Genomic DNA, 17,846 nt, shown 5'->3' on the forward strand with positions numbered 1-17,846 from the left:
AATGGCATTTTTGAATTAACCCAGGTTTTTGGTGGTTAATTTAAGCCTCTACTGTGCCACTCATCTTTTGGTGTATGAACATTTTAGGAATTTAGTATTATATATATACAGTGGTACCTCGGGTTAAGTACTCATTCCGGAGGTCTGTTCTTAACCTGAAGCACTATTTCTGGGTTAGCGGAGTCTGTAACCTGAAGCGTATGTAACCCAAGGTACTGGATGATGTGCAGGTGCTTATGGTGTGGCTCCACTGTTTTAAACATGTTGTGTCTGTTTGTTTGTTCATTTTTACTCCACTCCCTTTGTCCATGAGCTCATGGTAGTGAGGGATATCACCGTACTTACCAGTATTTGGTATCTCTTTGTATAGAGCAGGATCTCACACACCCCATTTATTAACATCATAAGCTGTGCAGTGGTACCTCGGGTTACATACGCTTCAGGTTACAGACTCCGCTAACCCAGAAATATTACCTCGGGTTAAGAACTCTGCTTCAGGGAGAGAACAGAAATCGTGCTCCGGTGGCGTGGCAGCAGCAGGAGGCCCCATTAGCTAAAGTGGTGTTTCAGGTTAAGAACAGTTTCAGGTTAAGAATGGACCTCCAGAGTGAATTAAGTACTTAACCCAAGGTACCACTGTACTGCAAAAGTGGCATCCCAACAAAATACTCATGCAGCCCTTGGGTTTGTGCTAATCACCTCACAGAGTGTTTGTTGTGGGGGAGGAAGGGAAAGGAGATTGTGAGCCACTTTGAGACTCCTTCGGGTAGTGATAAAGCAAGATATCAAATCCAAACTCTTCTTCTCTTCTTCTTTTCTCTCAAGAATGGAGGGGGAAACACTAGAAGTTTCAATAGTTCTGAAAACTTATTTTTTATTTAACTCATAATTATTATGGAAACATAATCTGCATTAGTAGTCACATTCTGGTGTGATAATTATGTTAAACATATATGTGAGGGCAGAAAGGGATATAGCAGATTCAGATGCAAATTCTTTTCTGCCTTGCTCTTGCCAGATGAGACTCTCTTTTGCTGGACTGCTTAAGCCCTTGTCCTGTCCCATTCAAAGAGATTTTCAGCAGCTGTGGTTTTCTGAATTCTTGCATGACAAGCTGCACCTGCCAAAACTTTTATGCTTTCACCTTTATATGAAAAGCAGCTGGGGAAGAAAATGTGTGTTTCCTCCCAAGCATATTGCCTTAGCTTCAGAATACACCTATATTAGATCAGATATTGTGATCACCTGACACTTTAAAATGGAAATCCAGGCTCAGGGGTCTATGAAATTAATTACAGTATAAGAGGAAGGAGTAATTAATACTTTTCCCACAGAGCATTTTTGCTATCAAAATCACCCCCTAGGTTGCTCTTGCGCTCATATTGTTTGCTTGCATCCTTGTGTGTCTCCAGAAGCCTGATAACAAAAAAAGAAGATAATGGACCTCCAGTTTTCCTATATGCTTGAGAGAAGGGACTTCCAGTGTAGCCTTCTTTCTAAGAGGCTATTTTTCTATGTGCAGTGATTTTGTTTCTTCATCCAGGTATTTGATCATTTGAACTGCACCCACTGTCCACAGTGATACAATGACATGCCAGTGACAAAAACCCCTCAGTTTGGCTTTATGTGAGGAAGTAAAAGACAAGTGAGTGAACTTTCTCTTCTTGTCTCCATTCTTCTGCATAATAAACAAAATGGTGTGTGTATGTGTGCTGCACAATGCCGGGTTATTTTTTATAATGATTTAGATATTGAGTATCTACCTGGGGAAGATGCAAACACACTTTTCACATTTCTCCAGGAGTACAAGTGGAAAGTAAAAGTCCCCTCAGGCTTTCCATTTCCTCCCTTGCCTGGCTATCAAATGTCCAAAGTCCTAGTTAAAATGGTAGAAGGAAAAGCATAGTGCTGGATTTGTGGGTTTTCCTGCTCTCCTTTCCTCTTAGACGTGGGGATAGGTGGCTCTTTGGAAGATTCAATAAAGGTAACTGTTTGCTTTTGCTTTGAAGTGAACTCCCCATCTGAACTGCTTACTAGAGAGAAATCCCCACAGAGCACTATGGCACTCACTGTATTTCAAAATAAACATGCCCTGTAGTGTACAGGCGGAGCTGCTGTTTTCAGCCTGCCACCTAATATATGTGATGTAGTAGATTAATTATCAGTCCCTTTAATAGCTGAATCAGGAGGTGATTGCTGACAGCACTGAAGCCACAGCGGGATGACTGGGTAACAGCAGGATGACATGCCTGGGGGGAGCCTGGAAGTTTGCAGTGCAAAAAAAGTTTTTAAAACACCTGAGCTGATCCTCCCTCCTCCACCATCCCAATGAGGTCTGTGGATGCCCAATGGTCACTGTTCTTGGGTAACAGTTGGGGGGCAGGACAGGACATTGGGAATGGGGAGTGGGGTTTCCTAATTGGAGAAAATGGCTGGCTGGAAATTCCTTTTATGAGAAAGGGTACGCTAGAACATGTTGTTATTGATCCTACTTGTTTATACCCTGTTTCTGAGCATGGCAGTGTTTTTATGTGGCTAAATACAGAAACAGGATCAGAACAGGAAGCAGATGACACCTAGTTGAGACATCTGCCTTTGTAACCAACCCACAAACAAACAGATGACCAGGAATTATTAGCCAAGCATCAATATGTGGAAGGTTAGATTGGGCTTAAGACTTATGTCCTGAGGCAATAGGTGGGAGCTCTGGGTAGCTTGGAATGCTCTCCTCACCTGATTGTTCTTGGTGTCACAATATGCATTAGAAAAGTGATAGCATATACTGAGTCCATGTAGCTTAGTATTGTCTACCCTGACTGGCCAGGCATTTCCGGTCTAGCCTAAAGATGCTGAAGATTGAACACGGGACATTCTGCAAACAAAGCAGATGAGCTTCGGCCCTCCCCAATGTAGGTGTATCAGAGTGAGGATGGTGAAGGAGAGGGGGAAATATCTCCATTATTTCCCACCATGGAGAATATCAAGTGCTACCACTTGTGTGGAATAATCTTAAGAATCTTATCTCCATTTTTTGCTGTGTGTAATGTTCTTTCTCAAATGTGACTGATTCAGAGGTTATTCAGACAGTGAATATTCTCCAAAAATCATTTCTGTAGACATAAAATATTGTGCTTCATAGCAGAGCAGGCATTTATCAGCTGCTGGGTAGAACTGGATTTTGAATGCTACCGAAGAGCTTGTACTTTTATTGATTACTGTGCTGTAATCAAATAATTTTCTAGTGGCAAATGGCTCCAAAACCCATCCTCTTTGTTTCAGAAAGCAATTATCCATAAAGATGTTCATTGCTTTGTACACTCCTCCAAGAATGCTATTTCTTACATAATAGAATTCTTTTTTTTTCAAAGCAGCTAGCTGCAATTTTTTTTAATGGTTTGGGCTTTGTCGGCACATCAGACATATTTTACATGTTGGCCTGTCTGAGATGCAAGAAGCCACCTTAAATCAATACTTCTTTAACGAGAGTTTGAAATTAGAGTTCTTGTCGTTGTGGAATAACTGCAAGAGTCTTCTTGACGGTGATTGAATGTGGTCCATGTGTGCTAATAGCAAAGGGAAAGATACACAAGGGACATTTTCTCAAAGTATGCCTTTACCTTAATAGCAGATAAGGTATTTAGGTACCCATCGGGTGCACATTTGCAGCTGAATAGGCTGTAAGCAGAGCAACACATGAATGTGTCCCTTTCAGTGGTGCAGTCATTATGTGTATCACTATATATCATGATGCCCATGGCATACCTTCAATATTTTCCAAGGACAGCCCCAGAATTATGAATCCCATCCTGGCTTCTGATTTGATCCTGGAATGTCCCTATTCTCCCTCCCAGCACTGTCACCACCAAGCTCAGGAAGGAGGAGGAGCCAGCGCTCGTCCTGAGCGACCGCAGTGGCTGCAGTGGCAGCTGTGAGGGAGCATCCTGTTGCCTCTCCATGGCCTCTCCATGGCTGCTGCTGCCATCCTCCCCCCTTGGGCAGCTCTCAGGGGCTGCTGGAAGAAAGACTGCCACCTCCAAAGCTCAACCTTGTGCGATGCAACAGCCATGAGGTGCAGGCAGAGGGCAGAGCGAAAGTGGGAGCAGAGAGGAGGGCAAGGAGTACTGATAGATAGATAGTTGCCCCTTTCTAAAATTCATTTATTGGTGTGTGTTTTCCTTTTTGTAAATCTACCAAAGAATAAAATAATAAATAAAATAAAAATGTGGATTAAGGGGTTTTCTAAGGGTGGTGAAGGGTGATTGTGCCGTGTCCTGGGGTGAGTGTTGAGGAGGGTCAGTTGGGGTGTGTGATCCTATTTGCATCTGGAGTCAAAATGGCTAAATAAAACTTTGTGTTTTAGGCTTGCTACTGTTTGCAGGAAGTAGTTTGTTGAGGCATGATCACACAGTGCTATGGCCAACATACCCAGGCCCCAATTGCTCATTTCCTGGTTCAGCAAGCTTTTGGTTTGTAGCATCAGTCAGACAAATAAATTAGGCCATCTGTTAATTGATTATGTCTGGTTCAGTGTCAGGCCACTGGCAGAAGAAACAATTAGCCTCTCCCTTCAGGCCTCTTTTGTTATTAGGTTTTAATTAATCTTTGTTCCTAGAAAATATAATTGTGTAATGAGAGCTTTTATATGGAGAATCCATTGAATTTGCCTTTCAGATGGTTTCTCTCTTAGTGATTGTGCTTCCAGTTTCTTAAATGCTTTGTTTGGAAAAGAATCATTCCATTTGAATAATGCCCCCTCCACTGTTTACAATGCTTGCACTACTTTTAACCACACAATATTGCCATGAGATAACAATGGTTTTATCACATAATCTGCATAACTTCACTGCAAAATATTGTTGTCATGGAACTTTCATGGTGAAGAGAATAAAACCTCTGAATTTAAATCTGAGAAAATGGGAATTTGAAATTTGGAGCATAATGTTAAGATGTGTTCAGATTCTAAGGATAGAATTCACGTGTGTGTTCTGGGAGTGCATGGGGTACAAAAGGGGAGCAATCCACATTGTGCAAGCAAACATCCTTGTGCAAGACTTCAGCTGACGGAGCTGTTTAGGGTAATCCTGCCCTAAATGTAGAAGTGTATATTTATTTATTTGCAATGAGATGCAACAGAATTTGTTGCCTGGATGTCCACCAGATCATAAAGATGCCACTGTCTCCCGAGCCCTTCCTTCTGAGGAAACTGAACCCAGGGTAAGGCCCTGGAACCACTAGAATCTTGCACTGCTCAGAGACTGGGGTGGCATGCAGCAAGCCAAAGCCATCGTCACCTTTTCTTATTTTGCACCAGTGTGTCTTTGTTGACTGGGTGCTCAGCAGAATCTAGTCTCCCTCCACACAATTTACTTACAAGCAGGCCAAAATTCCTTAATGTCTTACATACATTCTATCTAATCAGCATATTTTCTGTCTTAGCTTTTGAAAAATTCATACTTTAATTCAAATGCAATATCAGGCTGAGCTGAAATCATGGTTGGTTATTACTTTCATTGTTCTCTTAGGTAAGCACATGCACTATAGGAAAAAACCCAAATCAGTGAATTAGCCTAGCATTTTGAGGACAACGTGAACTTACTAGGTCAGTGTGGCAGAGCGCCAGTGTCTGTGACAAGCTTATAGTGCTTTAGGTAAGTAGATTTCTTTAATGCAACCAAGCATAATCTTTCTAGCAATTTTATTATCATTATTCTTAAAGCCTTTAAAACTCTAGTGCTGCTAAATTTAACAATGCAGGATTAATAACAAACACCCTCAGCAGCTGAGGAAACCATTTTCCCCCCGTTTATGAATTTGAGGACAAAACTATCTCAGTTTGTTATTCCTGTGTTAAATTGAAATATAATAAGACTGCAATTCTCTCTCTATGTTGGTATTCTGAGTGTGGAGTTCTGAACATACTCACCTGAAAATAAGCTCAATAGAAGTCAATAGTACTTACTTTTATGTGTGTGTGAGTTTGGCACTCAGAAGTCTGCACTGTATCTTAACGTAATGCATCTTTTAATAGGATTAGAAGTGCTGGCATCTCTTTTGAATGTGTGGAGGTGAATCATGATTATACCTGTTGTTCTGACCTATGAACGACTTAGGTGTATCTTGGCATTCTGTGTATCTTGGCAGAGTTTGGTTTGTGCATGACATTTCCCCCCATATACACATCCATAAATGACTGTAAGCAGACAAACAGAATGAATATGTGTATATATGTATAACCTTTGAAGAAGTGGACCAGCTCTGGGAAGCTCTGAGAGGTCTCCATGTTAAGCTGTCTACACATTAGCTGCTTAAAACTCAACAAGGCCCTCCCTCCCCCAGCTGCTTGCAAATCATATTTGCATGGTGTTGTACACAACAGAGAGGTGACATGGATGTCTTCACCTGTGTGCGTGACCTGTTGTGCTTCCCTGCTCTTGCAGTCCCCTCTCTCCAGAACTCCTATTCATAAAACTGTCTTCTGAGCATGTGGGGTGGCTTTCTCAAATGTACACATCAGACTTAAGTACAAAGTAAATGTGACTTAAGTTTTCTAGCCAGATTGAAGCTGGTTTGAGGAAAAATGCACCAAAGAGCAGTATTTATGAAGAAACTACTGGGTTGATATGGATTGTGGTTAATGTTGTATGTATGCAGCTTCCAAAATTAACACTGGTAGTGCACTGGAGTGCAACTCTACAAAACGAAAATCAGCATAGCAGGCAAAGGACTGTCCTGGATCCTTTCTTTCTGATGTGGCAGTTTTCTATGAGTGAACATTCCAAATTAATAGGCAGCACCTGCTATCTGAAACAGTATATTTCTAGAAGCTGTTCTGTAAAACTGTTCTATTTTACATGATTATCAGGCTCACTAAGACAATATATGTGCTTTGAATTGTCTAGAGTGGTATGCAAATGCAAAGTGTTGCTAGGTGTGGTTTTTTTAGTTACAAAGGCATTGGGTGTAGAGTGAGAATTGACCACGTTGGTTACAGTGGCGTAGCGTGGGTTGTCAGCACCCGGGGCAAGGCAAGTAATTTGCACCCCCTAACCCGTGGATTTGTGCTCCCTAACCCCCAGATGTTGCGCCCGGTGCGGCCGGCCCCCCCTGCACCCCCCACGCTACGCCACTGGTTGGTTAACTCTCTTATAGGAACCTGTTACTGGAGTGGCCTTGGAAGGATACACTAGTTAGGTATCCTGTTAATCTAGCAGGCAAGAACAGAGGCAGGTCTGATTGTCTGCAAGCTACCACAGTGAATAAGTTTTCATTCTGTAAGTCACCCCATTATATAATATTTTATTCTTCCTCTACAGTGCATTATATATCTTGGACGAAGGCAGTCAGCTCTTGTGAAATCCATTCCATGTCTGGATAACTCATGAGAGCTTGATGAAGGTGATATAGAAGTCTCCAGTTTTGCAGTCTTCCCATAGGTGTTGAGCTGGGAAAGGAGAGGATTTTACCATAGACAAATATTACAGGGCCTGTTATAAGTATTTTGTGTAATAGATATATCCAACACTAAAGTGATGTTCATTTTAAAAGCATGCACATATTTCATATGGAATTTGGCTGCAGATCATAAACTCGTAAGATTGACACCCACTTTATTACATCAGCAGAATCCCTCTGGTGAATTACAGCCCAGTGTGTGCTTGGTGAACACTTGTGCTCCTATATTTCAAGACATCAACTATACCATGTAAATAATGGATTATAATACAGTACATCATCTCAGTTTCAGAGCATACTGTAACTTTGCTAGCAGTCCAGTGTGTGCATGGCCCTGTATGACTACTCTAGCAAAAAATGTTACAGATCTGGAGTAAAAGTTTGGGGGTGCAGGGGCACCCATAACTGCTAGTGAATGTTAGAAATTCATAAATGGTAGAATTTAGATAATATTTGGAGTATTGAAGGGAAGATGCCATATGTTCGATTTAAACTGCAGGACCTAAGCCAGGAAATCACACTGGGAGAAGGGCCATCAAGGTGTAATTACTGGACAATGGCCAGCCATTATGGGAGAGATGATGTCACCCAGGAAGTATGGGTGCTTTTGAAATTAAGAGGTTGCAGAAGAAGGGGGAGAGCCCGATGAGCTGCCAGATGAAGGCCAGAACCATCCTGGTGGGCTGGCGGAATGCAGGCTAGGAAAGATGCGTGAAGATGCCTGGGAATCCAGTACTGGGCTGCTGTGGAGGACAGGCTCCTCCTGTGGTGGGAATACTGTGAAATCTCTCTCCACTAAAAGCAACTCATTTCCCCCAAAGGAACATAGACCCTGATTGAGTGCCAAGACCTTTGGAATCTCATGCATCATTTGGCAGAGATTGGGATGGCCAGTAATGCTATAATTATTGTGAACCATAAATAAGAAGGTTGCATGAGTCAGATTTTGTCACCTGAAGAAAAGTATGTTGTTCAGTAATGAGTTTGAAAACCTGAGAGACCAGCAAGCCGGCTTCATAGCTGTGTGCATAGAAGGAGCATTGCTTGAATAATGCTCAATCATGAATAATATTGCATGATAATCTGGTGGATTCTTTATTCCTTTCAAACATAGAGTATCAGGTGGTGTTGTGGCAAAAAGTCCCTGATATGTCAGTCCTTAATGTCACCTTCTATTCTGTCTGTTTGCCATATCAAGATTGCCTTTGGCATTTTTGTGTTGTATCCCAAGCATATAGAGTAAGGATGTAATGAATTTCCTGTCTTGCTTAAGATATTAATAATAATAAATCTGTTCCATTTCACCCCCTAAGATGTAGGACGAGCCACCAGATGAGCCATTTGCAAGTATGTAAAATTTTCTTCATAAACCATATAAAATAAAACATACAGTCTTTTCAGTTCTGACACATGCAACCTTAGGAAGAATGCTGGGCATCACATCTGAGTTTCCTGAATTTTGAATACTAGATTGTCACATTGAATCATTTACTTGTTTCCTTGAAGTGAATAGAGTGTTCAGGACTGTAAATTAATAGGATCCATAGACAAAGATCACAACCAAACTCTATTTCCCCTTCCCCTTCTCTTTCCTCTGCACTCTAACAACAACCATGGTTTCAGCAATACAGTGGTACCTCAGGTTTTGTTTAGTCGTGTCCGACTCTTTGTGACCCCATGGACCAGAGCACGCCAGGCACTCCTATCTTCCACTGCCTCCCACAGTTTGGTCAGACTCATGTTTGTAGCTTCGACAACACTGTCCAACCATCTCGTCCTCTGTTGTCTCCTCCTCCTTGGGCCCTCCATCGTTCCCAGCATCAGGGTCTTTTCCAGGGAGTCTTCTCTCCTCATGAGGTGGCCAAAGTATTGGAGCCTCAGCTTCAGGATCTGTCCTTCCAGTGAGCACTCAGGGCTGATTTCCGTCAGAATGGATACGTTTGATCTTCTTGACTTCCGGTTAAGAACGTTTGACCTCAGCTTAAGAACTTAATTCATTCTGGAGGTCCATTCTCAACCTGAAACTGTTCTTAACCTGAGATACCACTTTAGCTAATGGGGCCTCCCACTGCTGCCGGAGCACGATTTCTGTTCTCATCCTGAAGCAAAGTTCTTAACCCAAGGTACTATTTCTGGGTTAGCGAAGTCTGTAACCTGAAGCATCTGTAACCCGAGGTACCACTGTATGTTGACTCAAATGCAGGCCTCAAATGCCAGAGCTGCACATAAATGCTCAGATACCTATTTATCTCTCTTGGCAGCTTTCTTTGCAGCTGTCAACTTGCAAATGCTTTCTGGATGTTTCTGTTATTAACTTGGCTGGTCTGTATTTTTTAGCTGGGTGAACTCATTGCCATTGGTTCACATCTCACATTTACTGACGAATGAAAGGAAGCAATTCAAATGTGAAGGCCAAAATTCAACCCAGAAAAACAGGTAACATAAAAGAAGCAGCAGTGGTCTTTTTTAAAAAAAATGCTCCTCATCCCCAAGTAACTAAACAACTGCATTCCCCTAGGTAAAGTTCATTTCATTACCTACTTTATGCTAATAAGTATTTAATCTTTCTTGTGACCAGATATGGAAAAAAAGTTTTATTAACCAAGACCCTTTACAGACAGAATGCGGAACAGGAAATCATGCAGATGCTCTAAACTAAACTTTGAAAATAAATAAATATTTTTTTCCTGAGCTGGAGCTAAGATGACTCCTTTAAGCAAAGCAAAACACAACCCCTAAGACAATTCTCTTGACAGTGCATGTCAGTTACTAGCTTGTAAGCAAATCCTTGTTTGTTTTTTCATATTGTATTTTTCCTGCGTGAAGATATGGCATCTCTTTCTACTCTCTGTTAACACAAAACTGTTTTTGATTTGCAATATACATCGATATCTGTATCTAATACATTTTACAAGCTGCAGTTAGAGACCTTCATTAAAACTTTAAAACTTTGTGGGGAACAAAACAACAATGCATTTCCCCCATCGCTCTGGTCGTAGCAATTACTGTCCTTTTAAAACAGGCTGAGGATCATTAGTGGAGCAGAAGCTGTGAGGCTTTTCTTTGTTTCCTGCAACATTGTTTCCCCTTAGATCACAGCACTCGGATCCACTGCTGTTCTGCGCTGCTTCGGATAGGCAGGTCAGACTGGAGGAGAAAGTACTGTAATCAGAGCACAAAACTCAGGATACCAGAAGGGTTTGTTGATGTCGTTCAGCTACAATAGATTATTTATTTATTCAGCATATAATATTTAATATTAAAATTTCTGCCATCTAGAAATTAGTTTAAGCTGCTGCATTTATACTACAAATCAATGAATGCACATGAAGTATCTGTGTTGGGGAAGTTCAAATTGCATGATTTTCAAATCTGGGCAATTTCCCCCAAGCTACAATGATCAAATAATGAATTTGTATGTGTGAAACAGCCGTGTGTGTGTGTGTGTGTGTGTGTGAGAGAGAGAGAGAGAGAGAGAGAGAGAGAGAGAGAGAGAGAGAGAACCATCTTTAATCCCAGACCTGGTCATAATGCTGACATGCATTTTTGATGTGTTTAACTTTCCCCTCTTTTTCTTTTTTAAACCATTCCTTCACACTTAGTCAATGCATATGTATCCTGTACTTTGTTGTAAAACACGACTGTTTGATGGGTTGTTTCTCAAACCAGCTTCACCCAGACTGGAGTCCTCAAGCTATTCCTAATTCATCCCCAACAAGGTGTGGACAGCTATGCACAGTTTACCTTCCCTGCCCCCTCATTAATGCCCCCTGGTGTGTACACAAACAGAAACAAATCTTACACTAATGAAGCTATTATGAATAGCTAGGGGGTGGAGGGGTGGGTGGGTGTGGGGGGAGCAGTGAAATACACCAGGGGGGAACACACCCATAGACAGAAAATTGTAGGAAGTTCTTTGTATTGGTCTTGTCTGACACAAGACTGGGTCCTTGACCAGAGCCAGCTGCGCTCCTTGCTCAAATCAAAATAAAACTCCTCTTTATAAATGATTATTTTTAAGTTTCTGTTCAGGACATGAGAGCACTACATCTCCCAGCAGTGATAACTGTATCATTTCAATGCGTGCATCCAGCAAGTATAGAGGAATAAACAAACAAGGCTGTTTTCAGCTTTAAAAAGAATGCTTTCCTCCAAGGAGACCCTTCTTGTTCTTCTTGTATTTAACAATCAGAAACTATTGATATCTGAATTAGCTAGAACAACAAGAACAAAAATAGATTTTAAAAAAATATTCCCAGAAGAACAAGCTATGGAAAGCTCTGTCTTAATCAATGAGTGTGCTTTTGTGATAGCAGAGATGGGCAGGTTTGTGCTATTTAAAAACAAGATGGTGAGAGAGGAAGGGAGGGAGACAGAATTTGTAGCATAACCAGGTCATTGGCCTCATCAGGATTTCAGTCCCATGCAACTTGACCTACTGCTTTATTAGCTCGGTTATTGTTTCTGTTCATGCCAGGGATAGAACAACAAAGTCAATGTAGAAATGTGATCTTCCTAAGAATGATACTAACAACTTGCTGTCCACACAATTAAATAATTCAGTGTAATTTCAGATACTCTAGTTTCCAGAATGCTTTGTCTGAGGTAAACTAATATTAACCCTGGGGTTGGTGGGGCAAAAATCCTCCAGAATTTGTTCTCTAAAAGTGAGATACTTTAATTATGTGGCCCTGCCAGGGCAGTTTTCTCAAGCATAAACTCTGCAATGGCAAGAAAAGTATAACTCTGTATGTGTGTTTTAAAGCAGCAGCCTTAAAAAATCTGCTAGTTTTCCCACTGAAAATATAACACAGTCCATCCACAGCAGGAGCCGTAGCTTGTTAGCTGTAGTGTGGTCTAGGCAGGCAGGATAAGGATGGACTTGGTCAGGGAGAGGAAGCCAAGGAAGGCAAAGTCACAAGCCTCTTTAGGCTGACCTAGGGAGGAATTCGATCTTTGCAAAATACTGATTTCATACTTCTTCAAATGTTGCATTTCTTGCAGATTTAAATACCCGTTTTGAGAGAAAAGACACATTTAAATATGTATTAAAATATATAATTACATATTTTGGAATGAAAAAGCTGAGGACAACATTTACCCTTGCATTTTATTTACAGTGATTTGATCCTTGCAAATTCTCTTAGACGCTGCCTGCCTTAATGCCCAGGCCCCCTCCTCTACACATTCTTTATATTCTTGTCAGTATCTGCACTTGCTGATATTACCATACTACTTAAATAAGACTGGATAATATACTTATCTATGTAGTGCTGTTTAATGAATTCTGCCTCCCCGCTCCCCTTGCATTTATTTTCACCTTTTAGCTGTTCAGACATATTCTCCCAAAGCGAGGATGAGACAGTGCCGCTATATCTGAACCACATGATGATAGGAAAGCGCTCGTGCAGACATATTTTGAGAGGGATGTAAAAATAATGTAGAGGTTATTGGAGAAATGTAATGCAATGGAAGTTTGAATTTAAAAGATGTGTGATTGACGTGGGCTGGAAGCAGACATATCCAACTTTCCATAGGGTGCTTGCAGCACAGCTGCCTTTTGGCCAGTGCACTTTTTAAAACCCTCTTTCACCCAGCCTTTGGAAGTAAGCTATCAACTTGGACTGCTTAATCTCAGGGGTTGTGGGTTCAAGCCCCACGTTGGGCAAAAAGATTCCTGCACTGCAGGAGGTTGGACTAGATGGCCCTTGGGATCCCTTCCAACTCTATGATTCTGTCTATTTTGCACATTGTATGGAGGGCACTGGATGGGCCCACAGAACTGGCTTTCCTATTGGTTTGCTTTTGCAACTGTAGCTCATCCCTCATTCAAAGAATTCTGTAGTCAGTAGTGCCCGGGCGAAAATTGGGAAACTGGGGAAATGTCGGCAGTGTCAACAAGTTTTGTGTCCAGATTTTGACTTTTTGAAATACGGCAACCCTATTGTAATATGTCAGTACAATTGTGAGAGTCATACATTCATACTGAAGGTGATGTTAAGGAGTTTCTTGAAAGTCATTTTTGGTTTGAATGAAATGCAGAAAACATTCTGGGGTTCTTTCTTTTTTTTAGTTCTAAATCATGTTTTAACTTTACAGATGAAAGTCATATGCATTAAAAGTCATATAACCTGGGGTGCTCAATGTCATAAATCAATGCATATTTAATCAAAACGAATTTGCTTTTGTTTTCACATTGCTGCATTATACTCCATCAATGTAATGAGGTCACTCTTGCACTTAATTAATTGTGCATGCTTATGCTCCCCCCGCCCCCCTTTGCCTTCTGGTTATACCCGAGATTTCATATAACATTGATGGATGATCAGTACCTACTTTCCAAATGGGCCAAGCAATAAAGTTCAGTTGTAAATTGATTTTTTAAAGAGCAATTTAATTATTCTAAAATTTCAGATTAGTTGCAAGCTTTCCTCATAAAAGAACATGGATATCCTTAGGGCTAAGATTGTAAAGGTAAAGACTTTCTATGATGTTCAACACGGCCAGGAAGGGCCAGTTTAAGAACCACATTATAAGCTTCACAGATCAAACTGCATCCTGCCACTTTAAAGCTCAGACGCGCTAAACATTAACAGAATCTAGAAGATTTGTCAAAACTTTTCTGGAACTTATTGTATGGGATAAGAGCCTGTTGAGCTCCACAAGCTGGTCAAATATCAGCTAAAAAATGACTGAGATATAGCAGATTAAAATGTTTGTGTGGATCTTTGCAACCCCCAACTGCCACTCTAATTCACAGCAACTGATATTTGCCCAGGCATAACATAGTGCCATGAGTTTGGAGTGAGTTGTGGAGTTAAGACCCTTTTAATTCCTGGATCCAGCCTGGATTCGATTGCTGGACTAGCCAGGCCAGTCTGGCTCAATGATCCATAGGGGAACAAAGGGAGCGGCTCTGTGCCAGAGGGCAAATGGGTGGGCTTCCCTCCCCCAACTGTCTGTTAATTAGAAAGACTAAAGTCCAGAGTTGATGACATGAGAATTAGAAGCTGGAGGCAAAAGCTGCAGGTTTGAAAAGCAGAAAGATACAGCCATGGATGATTTCTGCTGGGATCAAAGGCTACAGCTATGGGAGAAGCAAGATCCTGCTGGGGTGCTGGTGCTATGAACCTCTCCATTGCAGGCTCAGGATGTATATATGTGTAAATAAACCATTTATCATAAAGGCGCCATGTTCTCCGCGGTGCCTCATTCACAAAAGGAAACACGGGCCCTGGGTAAGCGCCTGGAACCCCTGGGATCTCTCACCGCTCGGCGATTGGGGTGGAGTGCAACAATATATACACGTGTTTTTCGTGCTCATTTTAGCTGTGTTAAAAAATATATTATGTGGTTCTTAAACAGACCAAAAATGACAGAAATTCTTATCCTTCACAGTCTTGACCTTGTTCATCTATGATGAAATCTTGCCAAATTGCTAAGTATCTAGTGTTCTAAGTAACTAGTGATAATTTTACCAGTGCAACACAACAAACAAATTATTTAAATCCTAACCCTTTAATTTTCTTTTAAAAATACAAATACGTAATTTGCAGTATGCGATCTTACGATGAACTGTGGCCAGGCATTACTCCTCACTAATGACAGACAAGCTATTAAGCAGAGCTGATGTTTTGTGATTTTAAAAGGGCAGTTTATTCAGTCCTACAGCTTAGTAGCCAAATCTGTCCAAAATATCTAAAGCTACATATCACAAAAACACATAAGATGACATATCAAGGTAACAACAGCAAAATTGTAAATTCAAACTCTGCCTCTATTTGCCCACAACTCTCCCTCAAAAGTCATCCTAAATGGAAGTGTTTCAGCTTGTTGGCAACAGTAGAAAGATGGAGCCCAGTGTACCTCTCAGGAGTCCCCAAGGACAGTGCCATAACTGTATAAAAGCAGCAGCAGCAGCAAGCCCAAAACAAAGGTTCTCAGAGTATAGAGAGGTTTGTTTTTCCTTTTTTGAAAAAGGCTAAAACACAAGATAATGAAAGGTCTGCTCATGCATTTAAGCTCTAAAATGAATTTGGGGGCTTTGGAACAGCCCTCCATTCTGAGGTGCCATGTGGTGGTCTTGAAGTTCCTTTAGGCAATGCAGCTTTTGCTATTCAGAGCAAGACAAAACACAGCGTGTGGAGTCTATGTTGAAAGGCAGCTGCAATCTGTTTCCCTGCAGACAGATGAGATAGGCTCTGGCACACTGTCAGTATAATTCCTGGACTGATAGTTCTCCTTACCAGGAGACCAACTAGTACAGTATATAGCATACTATCTAACCTGAATTGTATTGCAGCACTTTCAAATTGGGATGTCTCCATTGGTTAGCTAGTTTTAGTGCACTTTAAAGTTCATAATACTTTGAGATTTACCCATTATGATTTCAGATTTGAAGGTTAGCATTGTACTTATTAGAACCACTTTTCTAGAACTGTCTCCTCTTCCCAAGCCGTAGTCTATCCTAGTTAAAGAAACAAAGTTATAAAGCAGGGGTCAGCAAAAAAAAATTAGCCGCTGGCCGGTCCACTGTCCCTCAGAGCTTGTGGTGGGCCAGAGAAGCTGTACTGGGGGGGGGGGAAGCTGGAATAAGAAGCAAGGGGGGCGAGTAGTCCTCCTCCCCACTCCCCAGCCCCAGCCACTGCACTTACCTTCCCAGGGGCTGCCACCACCGCCGCTGCTGCTTCTTGTGGGTAGGCAGAGCGAGCTTGTCTGCTCCGCTCTCTGGCCCACAGGAGCACCAGGGCGGCGGCGGCGGAGGAGGGAAGATGAGCAGCGCGAAAGGGCTGGCTCCAGAGAGGGGCTGCTTAAAATGGTGCTCAGCCAGGTCAGCCCAGCCCCCTTCCTCCTCTAGGCAGGGCGGGGAGAAGCCGGGAGGAGGGAGGGAGGAGGCACTGCTGCAGTGTGTGTGAGGGAGGGGGGAATGGAATGGCACAGGGGGGATTGGCACAGGGGACAATCCGTGGGCAGGATCCTAAAAGCAACTGGGCCTGATCCGGCCCACAGACCTTAGTTTGCTGACCCCTGTTATAAAGGATTCTTTCAATCACATCTCTTTTCATCTCATTAATTAGATTTATTTTTGTTCTCAAACATAATGAGGAGAAAGCCAATGGTCATATTTATTTTTAAAAAATCATAGACATTTTTAAAAATGTGGAGACAGCGGCCACCAGCAGTGCACAAGCAGCGCATGGAGGCAGCCACAGAGGCGATGCATGGAGGTGGCTGGTGTGGTGTCATGCATGGCAGAGGCTGCAGAGGTGGCGGTGGTCAGCCGCAGCGGGTGGTGTGTGGAGGCAGCTGCGAAGGTGGTATGCAGCTACAGCATGCAGCCACAGGGGGGGGCAGGCACTCACAAAAAATAAATAAATTGGAGCCTGGGCACCCAGGGCACTGGGGCACTCTCTGTGCTAGCCTTTTATCCAAAGTTCATCACAGCGCAAGAAACGGAACTGTAAGTTTTTCTCATAGTAAAGCTACATGCTGCAAGAAGCACACGCCTTGTCACCAACAATGGAGAACAACAGATAACTCTGCACAGAGAGTCCTGCTAGGTCCTTATGGCAGGAACAGTGTTTTAAAAGATCAGTATTATTCCCATGGAACTTTAAGCATAGGTTACTTAGCTTGCAATTCTATACCACCTACTTACTTGGGAGTAAGCCTCATTAGTGGAACTTATTTCTTTGCAGTTTGCCTCCTTCACTTGGTGGGATACGGCAAAAAACTTTAGCTTGGTACATTTTGATCAGATAAATGCAACACCTAACAATTTCTTTACTTTAATGTGTCTTCTGAAGAGATACTCCTAGCCATTTCATACAATCCTAGCCTGACACCCTTTAATTCTGTTGCATTAGATGTATAGCACTGATGTAGTAAGTGAAGGATGTCATTGTCCTGACAATGGAATAAAATGAGGGATTATTATAGCAGGAAGCATTACAAAGCAAATTCGGTTGTAAATTATTTCTGATTATCTTTATCAAGGTGTAGAGCTGACATACTTAAGGAGATATTTCAGTTCTTGTTATCTTATTACTAGCCCTTTGCGAAAATGAATCTAATGTTCATAGAAGATTAAGTTCTAAATGATAGTATTAGAATCCGCTTATCTTATTTTCCTTCAGTCACCTTCAGATCTCCTAAAAGGCAAGTGCTGCGTTGCTGCTGACTTTCAAACAGGCTTCAGGTGCCATTTTAAGTAGCCATGACATGTAAGCTGGTTTGTAAATTTAAATTATGTCTAATGTAAAAGATAGGAGGAATTTCTTAGAATGGTAGTCAAAGAATTCTGCAACAATTAAAGAGAAAGACATTTGTGACATTTGTGGAGTTGCTGTTATTTGGTTAGCAATACTAGTCAAGCTGCTTAGAATTCATTGTCA

General features: G+C 41.7%; 1 long non-coding RNA gene across 1 annotated transcript in view; it reads right to left on the bottom strand.

The window, feature by feature from the left end:
* The window catches only part of LOC310706086, a 1,025,148-nt gene that overhangs the window by 877,301 nt on the left and 130,001 nt on the right, over positions 1-17,846 (bottom strand). The gene's annotated exons all lie outside the window — the stretch shown is intronic.

This window comes from Podarcis liolepis (assembly GCF_965112155.1).
Source record: "Podarcis liolepis genome assembly, chromosome: 4".
Lineage (NCBI taxonomy): Eukaryota > Metazoa > Chordata > Lepidosauria > Squamata > Lacertidae > Podarcis > Podarcis liolepis.